Source organism: Dermacentor andersoni, chromosome 11 (assembly GCF_023375885.2).
Source record: "Dermacentor andersoni chromosome 11, qqDerAnde1_hic_scaffold, whole genome shotgun sequence".
NCBI classification, from domain to species: domain Eukaryota; kingdom Metazoa; phylum Arthropoda; class Arachnida; order Ixodida; family Ixodidae; genus Dermacentor; species Dermacentor andersoni.
The window spans coordinates 99,303,309-99,321,557 of NC_092824.1; the positions used below are offsets into that span (position 1 = coordinate 99,303,309).

At 44.7% G+C, this 18,249-nt stretch overlaps 1 protein-coding gene and 1 long non-coding RNA gene across 4 annotated transcripts in view; one reads left to right on the forward strand and one right to left on the reverse strand.

Annotated features, from left to right (window-relative positions):
- Positions 1 to 18,249, forward strand: part of LOC129386879 (uncharacterized) — a 243,197-nt gene that overhangs the window by 142,037 nt on the left and 82,911 nt on the right. For all 3 annotated transcript variants that reach the window (XR_011891046.1, XR_011891045.1, XR_011891044.1), the window contains exon 3: positions 13,718 to 13,830. This is a non-coding gene — a long non-coding RNA (uncharacterized lncRNA). The remainder of the gene's footprint in view (positions 1 to 13,717; positions 13,831 to 18,249) is intronic.
- The window catches only part of nompA (no mechanoreceptor potential A), a 97,811-nt gene that overhangs the window by 65,964 nt on the left and 13,598 nt on the right, over positions 1 to 18,249 (reverse strand). The gene's annotated exons all lie outside the window — the stretch shown is intronic.

Below are 18,249 nucleotides of genomic sequence, written 5' to 3' on the forward strand. Positions count from 1 at the left end.
CCATTGCCGCACACCGGAAGTGACGCATGGCCTAGAAAAGAAAGCTCATCTCCTCGGTATGACCTCCAAGTTATGCAGGCGCCTGCGGTTGCCCTCGGCGCGCTGAAAAAAATTCGGAGGCGGTGTGCTGGTACTCCCGTCATAGCGATGGCCACCAGGTGCAAGCGTCGTCTGCTTAGGCGCCTTTTAGAGGCCGCCAAGAAGAAAACTATACAATTGCCAACCTGTGGTTTTTTTTTTCAAGATTGCTTCATTGGTATATATTGCTTATAACACATTTAGCCAAAGGAACATTGTGTTGCTGTTGGCCTATATTTAACACACAGCTACGCTTAGATGCATCGTCATCGTAGTGATTGTCCCTGTCCCTGCAGATGAAAAATTCAGTGCGAAGACACATGACAAGCCACAAAGAAGCACAGCACCAGTGCTTGTCTCGTTTCTTCTTTGTGGGTTGTCTTGGGTGCTCGCGCTGAACTGAAAGCAGAAGCTCGACTTCGCGCCAGATAATGACGAGGGGGAATTAATAAGTTAATAAGTTAGGAATTAATAAAGTTGAAGTTGAAGTTGGACAAGAACAAAAGAATAAATGCTAAACTTCGCAGCCTCTGGACATAATTTATTGGCTATTTCTACAATGTTAATTAAAAGCTTGATATTATATGAGCAGCACCGACAGGGTAGGACAGCAGAAAACTAAGAAAATATGGCTAGACTACAATAAACGGGGCCCAATACACGCGACTGCAAGTGAGTTTTCTATGAGCGCCAGTTCTGTCCGAGTACCTCGTTTGTCTTCCGTTTCCTCAGAACTGTTCTGTTTCAGAACGTTAGATCTTTGATCATATGGATCAGTGTCTAAACGTCGCAGTGTCCATCTTCCGCACGTCCACGTACTGTGTTGTGAAGTCACGACACAATGTCCTGGGAAACAAAAGCGTAACAGGCTGTAGAAAAGCGATATTACATTAAATTATTCTCGGCGCTCTAAGTATGTTTATTTCGGTTTGGAGCAGGGTATCGAACTGGAACTGTGCCGAAAACAGCAATGGACTGATTTTTACGGGAACACTAAGTGAACCGGAAGGTTACGGTTTCTGTTTCTCTGGAGCGAAACAAAAATGAAAAAAATAACGATTTTCGGCTCCCATGGCACACGATTTGTGGCCGTCGCCACACGCGATGGAGTCCTACACCACGCCTGCAGCGTCACTACCCCCACTGCGGAGACGGCTGAAGAGGTGGCCATCGCCCTGGCCACTTTAGATCCCACCTGTCACACCATAGTGTGTGACTCTCGCTCAGCCGTTACTAACTTCAGCAAAGGCCGTATTTCTCCCCAAGCTCTTCGCATCCTCTGCCAGGCACCACACTCTAAAGACAGCATAATCTCCCTAACATGGATCCCGGCCCATGCCGGCCCTGTCCACCCACACCTCCCCAATCTCAACGAGGTCACCCACTCCATTGCGCGAGGCCTAGTCAACCGCGCCGGAGTCACTGGAGATGAGTTGGGCACCAGGGACAGTATGACAAGTTATAACGATCTCGTTAAGGCATTTTACCTCAGTCGCCGAATCTTCCCCCCGCCTCACCCAAAGTTCAGCCGGGCGCAGGCTACCACCCTGCGTCTACTACAAACAAACACGTACCCTTCACCCGCCCGCCTCAACCTTATATTTCCGGACGTCTACACTACCCCCAACTGCCGGTGCTGTGGAATTTACCCGGCTACACTTCCGCATATGCTATGGGAGTGCCCAGCACAGTACACCCAGACTAACACCACGACTCTCTCGTCGAGGTTGCATGAGGCTCTGCGGAGCTCCGCCCTCGACGACCAAACCTGGGCGACCCAGCACGCCCGCGAGGCGGCGGCGAGGCAAGCCCTCGACGTCCCTTCGTGGGAGGCTTAGGCCCGGCCATCATAAAGTGCTGGTTCTTCAATAAAAGTTTATTCCTCCTCCCTCGGTTCGGTTTGGCCACACTACCTCTCATTCATGCATTGCCTGCATTTGTGGCTGTTGCGCAACTATGCTACCTCTTTTTAATACATCTGTGTGAATCCATATTACGTGATATACAACTGTACACCATAGGGTACAGGAGCCTCCTTCAGGTACTGTGCACGTAGCTCCAGCACCTTTCTTGAAATGTTATCAAAAAAAGCTTAATAAATGAAATCAAATGCACGCGAACCTCCCATGAATACAGAAGCGGTGACACCGTTATTACAGTTTTCGACTTGTCGCATCGTCCAACAGGCATGTCAGTAATGCACTTTTGAAGGTTTGCAATTAGCGACCGCAAAATGCTTATTCGTTTAGAAGCGCTTCCTTGCAGGGCGGTAGCTAGATCGCACTAGTTTGTTAAACTGAAGCAGATGCAATAAAATGACGTATTCTTTTTGAGGTGCGCTTCCACAAGGTGTTTTGGATTGTTGACAATGTTCATTTGTGTGTACGACCTCCCCTTTATATATGTTGCGACCGTCTTGGAAAGGAGGGGAGATGGAAGATGAACTGAGACAGGGCAAGTTAAAATTTCATGGCCCAAGACGACCACTAGAGTAGTTATATGAGAAAGTCTAGAATTTTTCGTCTGTGCTGTGACTCCCCTCGTGGTCTCGCCCATTGATAGAAACTTGCGGGACGGATGGTTGAGGCTAGCGTACTTATAATCTTGCGTCGGTGCTGGGCAAAGGCTGTGTACTCCCGCACCAGGTAGTAGACATCGGCATGCTGTCCGGTTGTCCTTATCATTATCCTAGTTTTATGTCCACTGCTGAACCAAGGCCCTTCCCAGCGATCTCCAATTATCCCTGCCTTGCGCTAGCTCATTCCAACTTGCGCCTGCAAATTTCTTAATATCATCAACCCACGTAATTTTCTGCCGTCCACGACTGCGCTTCCCTTCCCTTGGCATCCATTCCGTAACTCTAACGGCCCACCGGTTATCTGCCCTAGGCATTACATGGCCTGACCATCTCCATGTTTTTCTTTTAATGTGAACTAGAATGTCGGCTATCCCCGTTTTCTCTCTGACCCGCCGCTCTATTTCTGTCTCTTGGCGTTACGCCTAACATTTTTTTGTCCCATCGCTCTTTGCGCGGTACTCGTTTTCGAGCTTCTGTGTTAACCTCCAAGTTTCCGCCACATATGTTAGCACCGGTAGAATGCAATAATTGTACATTTTCTTTTCAACAACAGTGGTAAGCGCCCAGTCAGTATTTAGTAGTTTCTGTCGTATGCGCTCCAATGCATTTAATCTTCTGTAAATTTCCTTCTCATGATCTGGGTTCTCTGTGAGTCATTGAACTACGTAAACCTACTCCTGCACAGACATTAGAGGCTGACTGGCGATCATGAAATCTTGTTCCTTTGACAAGCTATCGGGCATGGCATTTGTCTGCTGCATATTAATCTGCAACCCTACTCTTACATTTTCATCAGTTAAGGTATTCGGTGTTGTACCTCAAACAGCTGTCTTTAGGTGTGGCTGGTCTGCCATGACCAATGGGCTTTCCAATGTCGCTTCACTCTCTGTCTTTGCTTTTCAACATAGTTCTTCGGGATCACATTCTTCCTCTTGATATAATGTGACCTCTGGTGCTGACTGTGTCAGTATCGCAAATCAGAATGCGGAATAAGTGCTTCTTGCAGTTGTATCGCACTTTTTCGTCCCCTTTGGTGCTCTATATCACCGATTAAGCCGGCCCCTATAGTACTGAATGTTGACTGAAAAAATAGTGCCAGTTAGCACAACTGTATTTTATGTAATAAAACATTAAATTATGACAACATGTTGTACTGATAATTTTGGCTCCTATGTATATCTAAAGCACAAATATATTTTTATGGAAGGCATGTTACTCAACGGCTTCTTTGAATTTCTTTTAGTTCCTATATTTATCATACGCCTTTCCTCGGCTACTGAGTATGCTCTGACTTATATTTCAGAAAATTTCGACTAGTAAAGTTGTGATAATGAGCACACCTGTGTTCTGCGTAACAGAACTATATATCACGACATAAATCATGTTAGCATAATGTTGGCTCATAGATATCTCTAAAGCTCACAGTCATCTTAATAATTTTGAGGAGCTTCCATGATTTTCATAAATTTCGTATATTCAGACTACCCATTCTTAGCCCATTGTGTTTATGCCATTAGGCATGGACTCCTTCGCCCTGCTCCAGAATGGGTATGTGTCACCTTGACACCAGGGGTATAGAATATGCAATGTATTTCCATACGCATGTGTCGTACTTATCTGTTATTATACATCTCATCACCACTTCTTCCTCGACATAAATCGCCTTAATCCTTGTGACATCGCTGAATCAACGCTGAACATAAATGTGCGCGTCACATTTGATTTATAGCATTTATTGAACCACTTCACGAAATCTTCACTGATCTCAGATATTCCAACATTTGCGTTGGATCCGCATAGCTTTGTGTCTTTGCGTGTCCTGTGGCTGAGCACTTGTACCCGTTTCTAATCTCTCGGTGCAGCTCAGGAGCACCGTGGACTTTTTGTAGAAGCTCATGCTGTTTTACTATATTTTTCGTTCGTCATGCAAAAGAACCGGTTCAAACCGATTTGAACCGTTATTTTTTTTTTCGCTCCATAGTTGAACCATAACTGAACCATCATCGCGGAACCGGAACGAAAACCAGAGCAGCAACGTTTCGGTTCGGCTCTCTGGTTTAGAGGCCGAGGTCTTTCATTTAGTGAATAATAATAATAATAATAATAATAATAATAATAATAATGATAATAATAATAATAATAATAATAATAATAATAATAATAATAATAATGTCTAAAATAGCATGTCAATACCCCTTTGAAATTAAACGTTACAAAATTTTATTTTATTTTTTTTAATTACGCGACGAGTATAATATATATGTTCGGAGACGGAAACCATTAACATGAGTCCGAGGGGCCTCCAGTGGGAATAGGCAATCACATTTCCTGCCTGTGGGCAACTGACCAGGGCAGTGGTTCGGGAAGATCTGCGTGACTCTCTGAGCTGCACACCGTACAGAGCGAGCAGCAATGGTGGTAACACGGAGACGAATAAACATTTCCGGGTATGCGGATGTAGTATTAGTGGAGATTTATTTGTGGTTCTGTGTGCACGGGGGGGAGACGCCTCATAGCACCGCATAACGCTGGGCAGAATTGTTGCGGTATTGTGTTGATCACTTCTGTCATGGCACCGCGATGACTTCCATGCGGCCAAGATCATTCTGGAAAAGCAACCTGACGCTATTCCCTACTACGACCGCGATGCGCGAAGGTAGCGTCATCTGGCGGCTTGTTCTAAACACGGCGCCATTTTTTTATAGCCTCCGAGCTTCGGTGGCACGCCGGAGGCAATGATGTCTTGTTCTCCTCGCCGCCGCTTTGCTTAAACACTCCAGTTGATGGCGCTACTATAGCATGTCTGGTAGCATAGGGAGACAAAAAACAACGGAGGCGTACAGAAAGAAAGTTCCCAATGACGAGTCAGAAACTTTGATGCTGAGAATTCCTCTAGTGTATTTTTTTTTTTCTGCAGAGAGGTAGGACATTAGTCAAAATAATGATAAGATTTGGTTTCCGCGTTTCAAAGGGGACGTTCATAGCATCCTTCCACCCACCCCTGGTAACTCTAGAGAGAAGTAGAGCAAGGTAGAAGGGCAGGTAAGGAGAAAGGTATTGCGTTTTCAGTTGGTGACGGTCAGTGCGACGGGAAGAGAACCTTGGTACTGCGAGGTAAGCGTGGTTACGCCGTGCAGCTAATTCGCAGGTATTGCGCTACAGAGTGCGGGCGATTCTGCCTGCCTCGTACCCGCCGAATCTTTAGTTGGGGTTTGCAAATATTCGCAACTTTCTATTAAGGAATCGGATACTCACTTTTGGTAAATACGAATATTCCCCAAATAGTTTGCGAATGTATCAAAAAGACAACTTTGCGCAACCTCGCATAAAATTGGAGCAAGCGTACGTTAAACGTGAGAACTAACGTATTGAAGCAGGCTTTGACCCTCTCCAACGAGTCATGCGAACAAACAACTTTGTTGCTAATACTCCATTTGCGCTTTTAATAAACAACGCTTTATTTCGTGCAATGTAGTTACAACAATTTGCCAACGTTCTGAATACTGGGATGCGAACATCGTTTTACATCAGTTGTGCAAACGGACTGTTCACTATTCCAAAACTGCTCGAAAAGCATTCTATTCGATTCTCTTCTGGCACTATGGGCGTCTTGCGCTGGAGTTTTATGTATAGTAGCGGCGCCTGGTGGCGGCGCGGGAAACGACATCTGGGTCGTACCAGCTTGGGTCGTACTGAGCCCTGGCTGTGGCGAAGCACGTTTCTAGGCCGAGTTTTGCGTCGATTCGCACTTTTTTCTGCCCTGTTGCGAGTGCGAAAAGGCTCGTCACTTCTCACAGACCACGCCGACCACGCTGCGAGCTGGTCGCAGCCTATAGTTTAACGAAAACGGACTCTCCGTGTGCCGTGGGACGTAATGCTGGAAGCAGAAGGAATCGGCGACGCCGATCCGGAGGGACCTAGCTCAGCATCGAAAAAGCATCACCGTCGATACTGCTGCGTCGTGGGCTGCCATGAACAAGAAGACTTGAATCCCAACATCCGATTCTATCGTTTCCCTTCAAGGCCTCACGAAGCGGAGCGTCGGGCGCGCTGTATAACTGCAGTTCGTCGCGCTGGGTAAGCGAAACTTCGCGCCATGCTGACTGCTTCACCTGTCTAAGCTTGCTTGATTATAGATCTGCGTTCTAAAATTTGGTCTTTTGCACCTACAGTCCCGACGGCAGACCGACATAGCAGCAGGCATGGCTGGTGATTCACGATTCGAAACCCGGCCACAGCGACAATTAACAATTCGACCGGTGCGAAGTGGTGAAGGGCCCAGGTGTGTGCAAATGACCACAGATGGCCGGGCTGATTCGGTGACAATTCACTACCCCACTACGAGCAGCACAGGTTAGAGAGTTAAATGTGCTCATACTTGACCTCAAGCCAGCATGTTGAGGCAGCGCAGCAAGATAGTATTGATTACAGCAGATCGATTTTCGAGCGTTGTCATTAAAAGCTACATCAAGCGAGCAGCGCACGAGCTCGCGCTGCAGCGCGATTCGCACGTACGTGCGAGCTCATATGCATTGCATCACTTATTACCAGTTACTAAAGGGGACAGATGGCCGCTACTACAACGCAGGCATAACTACTTGTTTAGCGGCATGCAGTCAACAAAGATTGCAAGAGACCCAGCGTTTCGCGGCATGTCGAAAGACCGCTGCCGTCGCGGCGCGTACGATCGTGCGCTCGAGCAGTTCGTACATCGCGGCATGCTGAAAGACCGCTGCCGTCGCGGCGCGTACCGTCGTGTGCTCAAGCAGTTCCGTACACATGATGTCTGCTTATCGCTGCTGTGGATTCATTTATAGGAAGCATTTCCTCGTGTTTGTGCGCCTGAATCTAGCAGCGTGCAAACCTTACCTGAAGTTCCACTTCGTACGCGACTCGCTTCACTTGCGATTGACACCGCGCTAAAACTTCGCCGCTTAATTCTTGAACGGCATACACGTATTCGGCACTGCATAATTTCTTGCCTTTACGCAGCGTGCCACTCCTGAAAAAATCTTCGGCGCCCGATATTCGCTGCAGGCCGTGATACAACACAACCGAAAGTGGCGGGTCTATATTGTAAACGTGCTTTCCGAAGCAGACGACCGAGCTTGGTACGACCCATTTTAGGACTGAGGGCGCTTTTTAGCACCTTTTTCGCAGCGCCCCCTGGGCAATGCAAGAGCCCCATTCGATTCTCTTTCGAATTGTCTCTCAAAAATTACTATTCGCAACCCGCTGTACCCTAATCCAATCCAAAAGAGTAATAATTTTTTTCTTGGCCGCTAGTGAGCCGATTCTGGTCACGTTTCTTCCATTTAAAAGAAAAAGTGTTAATCTCAAGATTCATCATTCAGGTCTTAAATTAGTTAGCACTAATTTTTCGATAATTGCTTTTTCTTTCTTTCTTTTTCTTCTTTCTGTAACGCATTTACTGTATAACTCGGCCAATCGACAATAGCAAGATATCGGAGTATTGTGAAATGAAATATATCAGACGGGACGATCCAATATGGCCGAATGTTATACTGAGGGTTCTGCGTTTTCTGAATTTATTTTGGTGCAAAATATAAATCAAACTTGACTATTTCCTTCGCACTTTCTTTTAAGGGGTCTGTAATGTGAAATGAAGAGTATTCCGGCCTTTCTAGAATAGCTCACCTTTTAGGTTGCCCTGTACGCTAAAAAGAACTTTTCAGAGAAAGAAAAGAAAACAACACGAAAAGACAATAAGCCGCAGGAACGTTTTTTACAGTCAACATTTACACGTTCAGAAGGAATTATCCCCGTTACGATTCGCTATAACATGCTACCCGTGCATATTTACCTATGTTGGGATCACTCATTGCGGCGGGCACTTTTCAATTTACGGTACTAAGCATTGAGAGCCCCTTTCAACGTTCGCACTGGATGCTGGCAAAAGTAAGTAGGTCCAGTACAGTACGTAAAGAGACAGTTCCGTCTCGGGCATTTATTCTTCAGGAAACTAGGGGCTCAGCGATTTCTTCAAAAGGATATGCGTGATATCTTGAGGTTTTCCTTGCCACCAAAGTAGTGTCGAGCACCCGTGGTGAGAGAAGTGAAGAGAAAGCAAAGACATGAAAGGCAGGGAGGTAAACCAGACGAGCGTCCGCTTTGCTGCCCTACACATTGGGTGTAAGGGAAAGCGGGAATGAAAAGAGGAAGAGAGTGAGCACTGAGTCCACGTGGTGGGAGGACGCACATGGACACTATGGTACATGGTAGAGAGAGAGAGAGAGAGAGAGAGAGATGCAGGGAGGGTAAATGGTAGGAAAATAACAGCTCATACGTGTCCAACGCTACTGGCTCTTCCGCCTTCATCTTTCGGCTCGCGACCTCAGACGCTACTGTGGATTGACTCGCTGGTGTAGTGAAAGTCGTGAGCAATGTTTCGCTGCACGGTAACGCTTTCCTGCAGCAGCAGCAGTGTTCTTGTGAATATCATCGTCGTCGTCGTTGTTCATCATACACGTTCCACACCTTGCTATAGTCATTATCACGACAACGCGAAAGGGACGGCAACATATATAAAAGAAGCACACAGGACAACTGTTCTACCTTCCCATGCTTCTAAATCTAAACAAACAAACAAACAGAGTAAAAAAAGGACAACTGTTATTTCAGCGCTTGCCCTGTGTACATCACTCTTCTGTGTGTTGCCGTCCCTTTTGAGTTGCCGTGATTAAGAACCTGAACCCACTGGCTTAATTTTATACCCTATTTCTATCGAGTAAGTTCTGTTGAAAGGCGAAATTACATGTTAAAATGAAAGCAATAAGAGCAAGTCTTCTCGCAGGCTGTTAATGGCTTCACAAATATTCTCTCCGCGTCTACAAGGTCAAGCATGGCAATCGACGCCCGGTCGAGGGTTGTCCGGGGTGCGTCATTCCATCGGCTTTGCGCCGCCTGCGGGTGCACGGCGAGGAGATTGTGCCCATGCTGAAGAAGTGTAGACTTAGCTACAGCTCCTAAATTACTAAGGGCAAATCGTTTTGAACACTTCTTAGGGAAACTGACCTTGACGAGCGAGTTGCGCGAGCACTTTGTGGTTACGACGAACGCCTCAAGTTTCTCAGTTGCTTTCTTCTTTGTTTCTTTTTTCGCGAGTGTACTCAGCGCGCGGTAACGTCATTATATTTGAGGACCCCGAAATTCGAAGTCTTCCGGATGAACCCAAATCGTCAATCCTTATGCCGACGAAGTAAATAGGAGTGGCCGAACTCAAAATGTCACTGGAGCCAATGTTTCGACAAGGAGGCTTGTCTTCGTCAGTGCATCAACTACAAAGGCCGTTTAACGCTTCCGTATCTTCCTTTGCATTTCGGTCTTGGTTGGATTGTTGTCGGCCTTGTTCGGGAAATTGTTTTGCTTGGCACACACTGAATTGGATATATGGTATTTGTTGACGTCTTCTTTTTTTATATCATTATTTAAATCTTAATGCTTTCACAAGTTGCCGGAAATGAGAAAATCTAAGAAAATTTTGACTCGTCATGCTTATGACATCTCTAACTCTGCAATAAAAAAAAAATATCTAGGTAACGCGTGAGCTCGATCGTTTAGGACGTCCAAACCGCACATAATTGAGATGTGCCACCAAGATGGGGATAGCACTGTTGCGCGGCGGGAGCAAACAATGTGGCCATCCTAATGTGTCACATGTCTCCGCATTAGTCTCTCACACAAATACAATCTACAGAACTGGGGTGTCAGTTTCTGGAACGAACTTATGGCTTTGTGAACTTAGCGTCATTTGTTCGTTTGTTTGTAATTTGTGGACGTTCAGCAATTTTTGTATAAGAAAGTCCAAGCCCTAAATCGCAGTGTTCGGCTTCCAGCAGCTAGTAGTACTTCTTTCACATCAGTTCAGCAGCGTTTCGCATGTGTATTAATAGAACAATAAATAAGAAAAATATTTAGGCTTAAGTTTCTACAATGCCAAAACAGCCACTCTTTACGCGGGACAGACTTAGTAATCCAGAAAAGCCAAAAACACGAAAAATGCGACCCCTTCCGTGAAGATCCTGCACCGAACAGCCGTCACATCATCGACTTCGACAGCGCTTGCTAGTGCCTAGATAAGATGGAATCAATGGTATTATAAAACAGCCAACTACTGAGCTTAATGAGTTTCAGGCACTTTCTCCCCTTCTGAGCCAGAACGGCCCCAAATAGGGAAAAAGAGAATAAAACAAGATACTTTGAAATTCATTACGTCACAATGAGATACCGGCGATGGTGTTTCTGTTCGAACTTCAAAACAATGGAACTTTAACCTTCATTTTCTGTTCTAATAATTTACATATTCTGTGAAATTGGCGAGAACATTAAAATAATAATTTACCTGTCTACAGTGATCCAAGTTTGTCGACGAATAGATCAAAAACGTCATACCGCTGACAAAAAACTACAGTGAGTTCGTCTCTGCACGACCCCACGGTAACAAAATGGCGTACTAAAAACAACGGTATGTATATTCTTTAGTTAGAAGTAAAAATGTTGCTACATTTTCACACGTACACCGGGCGCTGATGGGTTGATCCGGTAAAGCCCAAGAAAAAAATCTACGAGCCAGATCATATTTATTTTGGGTACCCAATGACCTTCTTATATCGGAACCGCATTGTGAGAGTTTTATGAATTGCGGTTTATTCTCTCAAACGCTGCGATAGCGTACTTTATTAATTACGCAGTGCCTTTGTGGGAGCAAAACCCAATGCAGCTTACTCGAAGGTGTGTTTCATCTCGGAGTGCCTTTAAAAAAAAAAGAGTCAAATCAGACTTACGCAGGTACACTTAGATTTCTCATGGGAAAATTAGTATTTTAGTGGCAATTAGTATTTGTTAAGGCGTAATTTGGAATCTGTTAGTGCAAGACTATAGGGGTAATTGGAAGCCGCTGAGAGAGGCCTTCGTCCAGCAGTGTACATAAATATAGGCTGATGATGTCTATTTGTTAAAAAGTTATTTCTGTTTAAGTGTGTATGGTATATGATTGAGAAAGGTAATAGGGAACGGCTTTGGTCTTCGTTTACGACAGGCAGGAAGTGCTAATATTTTAATCGCTACAGCTGAAGACGTGATATTCTATAGTGGATGCAGGCATACAATAAACCTTTCAGCACTTCGCTCAGCGGTGGTTGAAACAATCAACATGCCTGGTAGTGGCTGTCGCAGTGACAGTAGATTTCTCGCATTACAATCATGTTGCGTGCTTTGTTTGGTGACACCAGCAAAAAGCATATTTACGTAAGAATTTTCGGGCTTACAATAAAGTCTGGCGCTGCATCTGCCTAGGTGTTACCGAACTTCTATCAAATGTAGCTCATCATCGTTTTGCAGAGGGACATGCAGCGCCTTTGTCGTGTTTTCTTCCAACATATTTTGGAATTTGTAGTAAACCAATCTATAAATGGGATCTGCCTTTGTCAAAAATATTCACGATAAGAGTATATCCAAATTCAAAAATTTTATTACTATATCTAGTGTGACGTTGTTCGTTACGTTAATGACTGTGAAGGCATGAGCATGGTCTTTATAGGAGGCAAGAAAAACAGCTGGAGGAATAGTAAGCATGTCGATTCGATATTTATTCTCTCTTTGTACTTGAGACTTTATCCAATATTTTCCTAATCAGCACAAAAAAAAAAGAAAAGAGAGAGAGAGAGAGAAACGACATTGCCGGAATAGAGCTAAAAGAGCAAAAACGAAATCATTATATGTGCTTTGACAACAAGCAGGGCCTTCTAGCACGCACAAAATCCCAGCGTATTTTATTAAGTACACCTGCATTCATTTTCTTACAACGCTATGGAGCTACATAATATATGCAATGTCATGCCTTAATCATTTACGCATTTTTAAGTTTACACATGAAAACCAGCTTCGATGAACAATACTAAGTATTGTAAAAAATAATGAATTCGATGTTTGAGTTGCCCACAAGCTAAAGCTTTCCTTCAATGCACTTAAACTCCCTATCCTTGCAATCAGCTTGTTGCAGTACGAAATGTGGCAGAAGAGTGATATACGCAGTGCGGAGACGTACGTATTTGGACTGTTTGCTTCATGACTTGAGTGCAGTGTTTCATGACTTATGTAGTGTATTGAAGGGCGATGCCGGAGATGAGATGGTGCGATGGGACAGCGGGTATGCTAATTAAAATCAGCTCCATCAATGTTACTAATGCAGTACTCAAGGTCTTTTGCGCACTGAAAACGGAGGCCGGCTATTAATCAATTCACACTGCGAATGAGCCACAAATAATCTCGTAGCGATTAGCGATTGAAATCTCTGAATTCAAGTCAGCCAAAAGAATTAAAAGTGATTTCCACTATGACGCAATTTCCCTGCTTAAGTTACTCGCTTGATATCCTTGCACAATCTTATAAGCTGATCGTCCACAATACGCTTCAGGAAACGTAAAAGAAATCCCCAAGTTTCAACAAACGGAACGGGATTATTTTCCTAAACGCTTAGTTAAACGCTTAGTTTCAACTATTAAAAATGCGCAATTTCACTATTATTGTGTCATGTGATGTTAAGTGATAAGAACTGGTTGATTGATCAATATGCTGACTAAATGATGCTGGCGGTTACTGCGGTTGAAACGTTATTTCGCCTTTGTCTACATTAAACGCATTGTTGCTGTCTGTACGAGCACACCTACAAAAAGTGCATATACATATTCTGCCACCAGCAGGCGAGATTTTACGAAGCAAAAATGTTGCCCACCTGCAACGTCGGATGTAAGGTACATGCGCACTACTTCGACTCCAACCAGTAGTCGTCATCCATGCTCTTTCGAGAGCTAGTACATTATGTGTTACGAGAGCATCCTGTAGCAACGCACTCACAAAATCATTGGCTTTAACTAATAGCATTTTTTTTCCTTCAATGACAATTTACAAATTAGTGGTGATGTGCTAGCAGCAATTACTTCCTCGCAAAATTGCCATGACATTAACCTCCTCCTCCACCCCCACCGCCACATTTTCTCCTTCCTGTAGCAGCGTAACATCATTTCCTCTCGTTTCTCACAGGTGGCGGCACCATCCCGGCAACGTTGACGTGGAGCCAGTTTGCACCGCGCTCTGACGTCACGAAGCAAGCGAAAGAGGAGGAAGTTGCTGGCTCGCTCTAGCAAGAAAAAAAGGTAGTTGGAAAGGGCGCGCACAATAGCGTCGTCTTTCACGCGCATACAACAGACTTCCTGCTTCAAGGTTTCAGAGTACGCACTAGTACGTGGCGCCACCTGTCGGAAGCCTTGCAACGCATACAGCCACGTTCCCGAGTGTGAACAAAACAAAGAATACAAAAAGAAACGGGATAGAGAGGGGGCTCCCTAATGTTGCTCGCGAAGATACCTTCACCGTTCTCATCCATGCACTGCAGTGAAGAGTTTGTGCGGAGCAATGATGGCGACTGGGAGACAGAGCAAGTGCCAAAATAATCTGACTATTTATTTATTTATTTATCTATTTATTCCTTGCGAACGCTGGTAAGATGACATTCGAGATATGAAATTGTTGCAGTAGTAAAAAAAAGCGCGTCGTGAGAACCTAACGATTCTATTTCATGCTTCGTCGATGATTCGATCACCACTCCCCCCCCCCCCCCCCCCCCCCATGTTATTATCAGCATGGCGTGGTCAAGAGCGCGTATATGACAGGTGTAGAATCGAGCGAAATGAATCCTTATATTGTATCGGCCAGGAAGTCCGAGTTATTTATCTGTAATAAAACTGAATTCACTCTGGTCATACCTATCTAAAAGAATTTCGCCGTAACCATCGTAACCAGCAAAGAACGTTGTTTTAAGCTTATGCGTCAGTTTACGATATTAATCGGATTTTTACACATGCTTATAGCTTATAAGCTGAGAATGAAATATTGCTTTATCTTAACATGAACCGTACTAACGTTCCTTGCACATGTGTGCACTGATGCAGTTTCTCGTTGAAAACGTGCCATGAATGCAATTAATAAAATTTTTTATTTCAAATAGTCATTTTTCCCTGCATACCGAAAGTTCCTACAGCAATATTGTTGCGGTAAGCACGGCCAACGTGAAATTTCAAGTGAAGTGGAAAATTAGCGATTATTTTTACTGAGAAATCTCTGCCATGTCGCATGTTTTCATTCAACTACAAGCAAAAGCAAAAAATATGATTAACGGGTACCAAAAGTACCTTTTGGCCTTTATTCATTCATTTTACATCATTAAGGAAGGTTAGTAACTACTCTGATAAAAACCCAAATTGTTTATGGCTTTTTCTTGTGCGCCAACTCGTGTCCTCGACAGCGAACTTAAAAATTACGTCAGCTATACATCTTCCGAAAAAAAAAAAAAGAAATGAGAATACACGCCACGAAACTCTATTCTTCTTACTACTGTTTTTCAATTGGACATTTATGGCCTAGGCACATCGTAAGCTTACAGGATGCATGCAGAAAAAAAAAAACGAAAAAGAAGCTTTCCGCATGAATGATACGAACTGCACGCCACAGCAACATGAAGCTTCCAGTATATTTTGTTTCCTCAATCACTGAACCTCTTAATTTGAAAACAACAGTTTCGGTTGTTAGCGGCGCGCTATCTTCGACGTAGCTCTTCTTTCTGCTTTCGAAGGAGTACTCACGGAAAACATTTTTCTCCTTCTTCTTTATTGGTTTTCTGGATAGCCGTCAGCCCAGTAATTGCGCTATTCAGCCTAAAGTCCCCGTGAGCTCAAGAAGTAAGAAATGCTATTATCTTTTAATGCAATCAATTGAAAACGCGCTCCAACGGCAGTGTGGCTTCAGGCGTGAGAAAAAAAAGAAGACTTACCCCATCAAAAACCTGTTCTGGCAGTTTCGTGGAACTAGACACTCTGACACGTACACACTGAGGCAGTGCTGTCAAAAGCCGATTCAATGGAGCACTCTACAGGAGAAGAGGGGAGCGCGTGTCATCCCCGAGTTAAAAAAATTATGGCAGTTATTGGAGAACGAAACTATAGCGGCGCGAAAACGCAGGACACCACACACGCCGCGTCATTGCAGTGCAAATATATGTCTAACTCTTCGTCATTCTGTTACGTCTCTATGACGTCTCGCCCTTCGCTGCCTCGCCTACTTGGCTGACGCGGCTCCCCTCGTTGACAGGCGGGACGGCTGTCAAACGCTCCGCGCCAGCTCCATTCGAACGTCGGATGATCCGTGTTCCACCCGAGCACGATCGCTTCTGGGAATGAGCGGTCTTAATAACCTGGAAACAACGTCGACCAGCCTTTTGTCCAGTGTCGCGAAAAACAAGAAAAGCGGCTCTCGGATTTAATATTTCATTTTAAATCTGAGAAGGTCTAAGATGACAGTCATCTGCTGTCGGTGCTTTGTTTGATGACATTTGTTTTTGGGCTGCCGTTCTCAAAATTCTGAGGAATAATGTTGTCAAGAATGTAAGACCTGGTATGAGCAACTTTAGTAATAGAATTGTGTGGCAATATAACCCGCATATACCATAACAGGGCGTGGCATACAGCATATGTACCTGAATATACGCGGAACCTCACGGTGACGGCAGAAATTCCCCTGGAGTGCCCATACGATTGACACCACAATAAAATGTTTGGCATAACGTTAATAGACAGGAAGAGAGCGGTGTGGATCAAAGAACAAACGGGGATGGCCGATGTTCTAGTCCACATTAGGCGAAAAAAAAAAATGCGGCTGGGCAGGCCACCCGCAATTCGTAGAGCACTCTCCGGTGAACTATTAGGGAGAACGAAAAAAAGAGAGAAGGCAGGCATGCTAACCAAAAATGCGTCTAGTTGGCCCTACACTGCACTCTAAGAAAAAAAGGACTAAAAGGGGTAGGGAGGTTAGTCCTTTTGGGGACTAACTGATTTGCCACAACCATTAGTCCTTTTGCGGACGAACTGACATGGGATGAACTGTTACTCCCCATGCGATTACTCCTTCGGGGACTAACAGTTGCCCCTGCCCGATGGTCCTCAAGGGAGTAACTGTAATTCGTTCCGATGATCCGCAAAAGTGGAATTAATTAAATTAGGCATTTATATCCTAATAAAAAAAATTAATGAGCTGAAAAAAAAAACGTGCCAAAGAGCAGGATCCGAACTCACTTCATTTCGGTCTCAAGTCAGGTACGCTAACCACTTCACTACGCAGCTTGCTTGACAGAGGGTATATTTAGACAAGGTTAAGCATGGGAACGCAAGTGCGGCAATATAAAAGTGACTCCGTATTTTGTGCAAGCTATGCAGTGAGAGCCTAACGTTGAGTGTACTTGCAACCATAAGCGACTGCGAAAAGAAATCAGCCCGAGTATTTTTACGGTAATTTAAACTGAGGCACTACGCCATGTATACGTGTAGCGAGCTCAAACGGGGCACCGAAGACGACAGAGAAGGGCAATTTCTCTGTCGCTTAGCCTGTGCCGTTTGAGCTACACATCGCTTCAGTTCGCAACCTCCTTGAAACGGAAGGAACTTAGGTACTGTTGACCAAGAAAATCTAGCCGTCTATCAATGACTTGCGCGTTTAATGTGTATCGCTCACTTATGGGGTGCGCACGAAGGGCATGCTTCTTCACATTCTGCAGTTTTAAGTTTCACGTAATTTTCTCACGAAGAGGCAAGGTGCTGCTTTGCATGTAGTTCAATAGACAATGCACGAACTTCGAACCATTCACGATTTATAGACAATACCGTTTTCGCCGCATCGCTCCATGACACGGACGAAAACAGCGAAGTGCACGCCTGGGGAGTAACTGTTGCCGTTCGTCCTCCCATTGCTCTCTTTCCGAGCAGGGACTAAACACTTACTCTCCGAAATTTGCACACGGCACGCACATTCATGCAGTTAGTCCTTTGAGGGACGAAAGCGCCCTTTTTAGGACTAACGGCGCAGTTACTCCCGTTTTCCCCGGGATTTTTCTGAGAGTGTGGAGAACGGGAAAGGGGCAATAGAAAGATGAGGTAGAGAAGAGTTGTGGGAGGAAAGACGCGGTGAGTTCGCGCACGAGTGGACCATTAGAGTTACAGAATGGGTGCCAAGGGCAGGGAAGCGCAGTCTAGCACCGAAGATAGGATGGCAGAAAATTCGATAGAGGGATGGAGTTAAGAAATTAGCATGCCCAAGTTGGAATCATCTAGCGCAAGAGGAGGATAATTGGAAATCAGTGGGAGACGCCTTCGTCCTGCAGTGGACATAAATATAGGCTGCTGATGATGATCGTGAATAAAACAATATCGGGAATACTATTGTCACTTCGAGCTTTAAGAAAACGCGTGTGCCATATTCCCTCTGAAACTCCTCTTCCCCGTTTGTGTCTAGCTGTTCAATCAATCAATCAATGAATCAATCAATGAATCAATCAATCAATCAACCTTTATTTCGCATTCATTGATTTGGAGCCAAGTATTTCGCTCAATGCCTCGAATTCTTTGCATTGCTGGAAATGCAGCATGACGTGAATGGTGCCGCACCTCCGCCAGGCAACGGCGTTACCATAGCAAAAAAAAAAAAGAAAAAAAACAGAAAGAAAAACAAAGAAAAGTGGCGGTACCCAT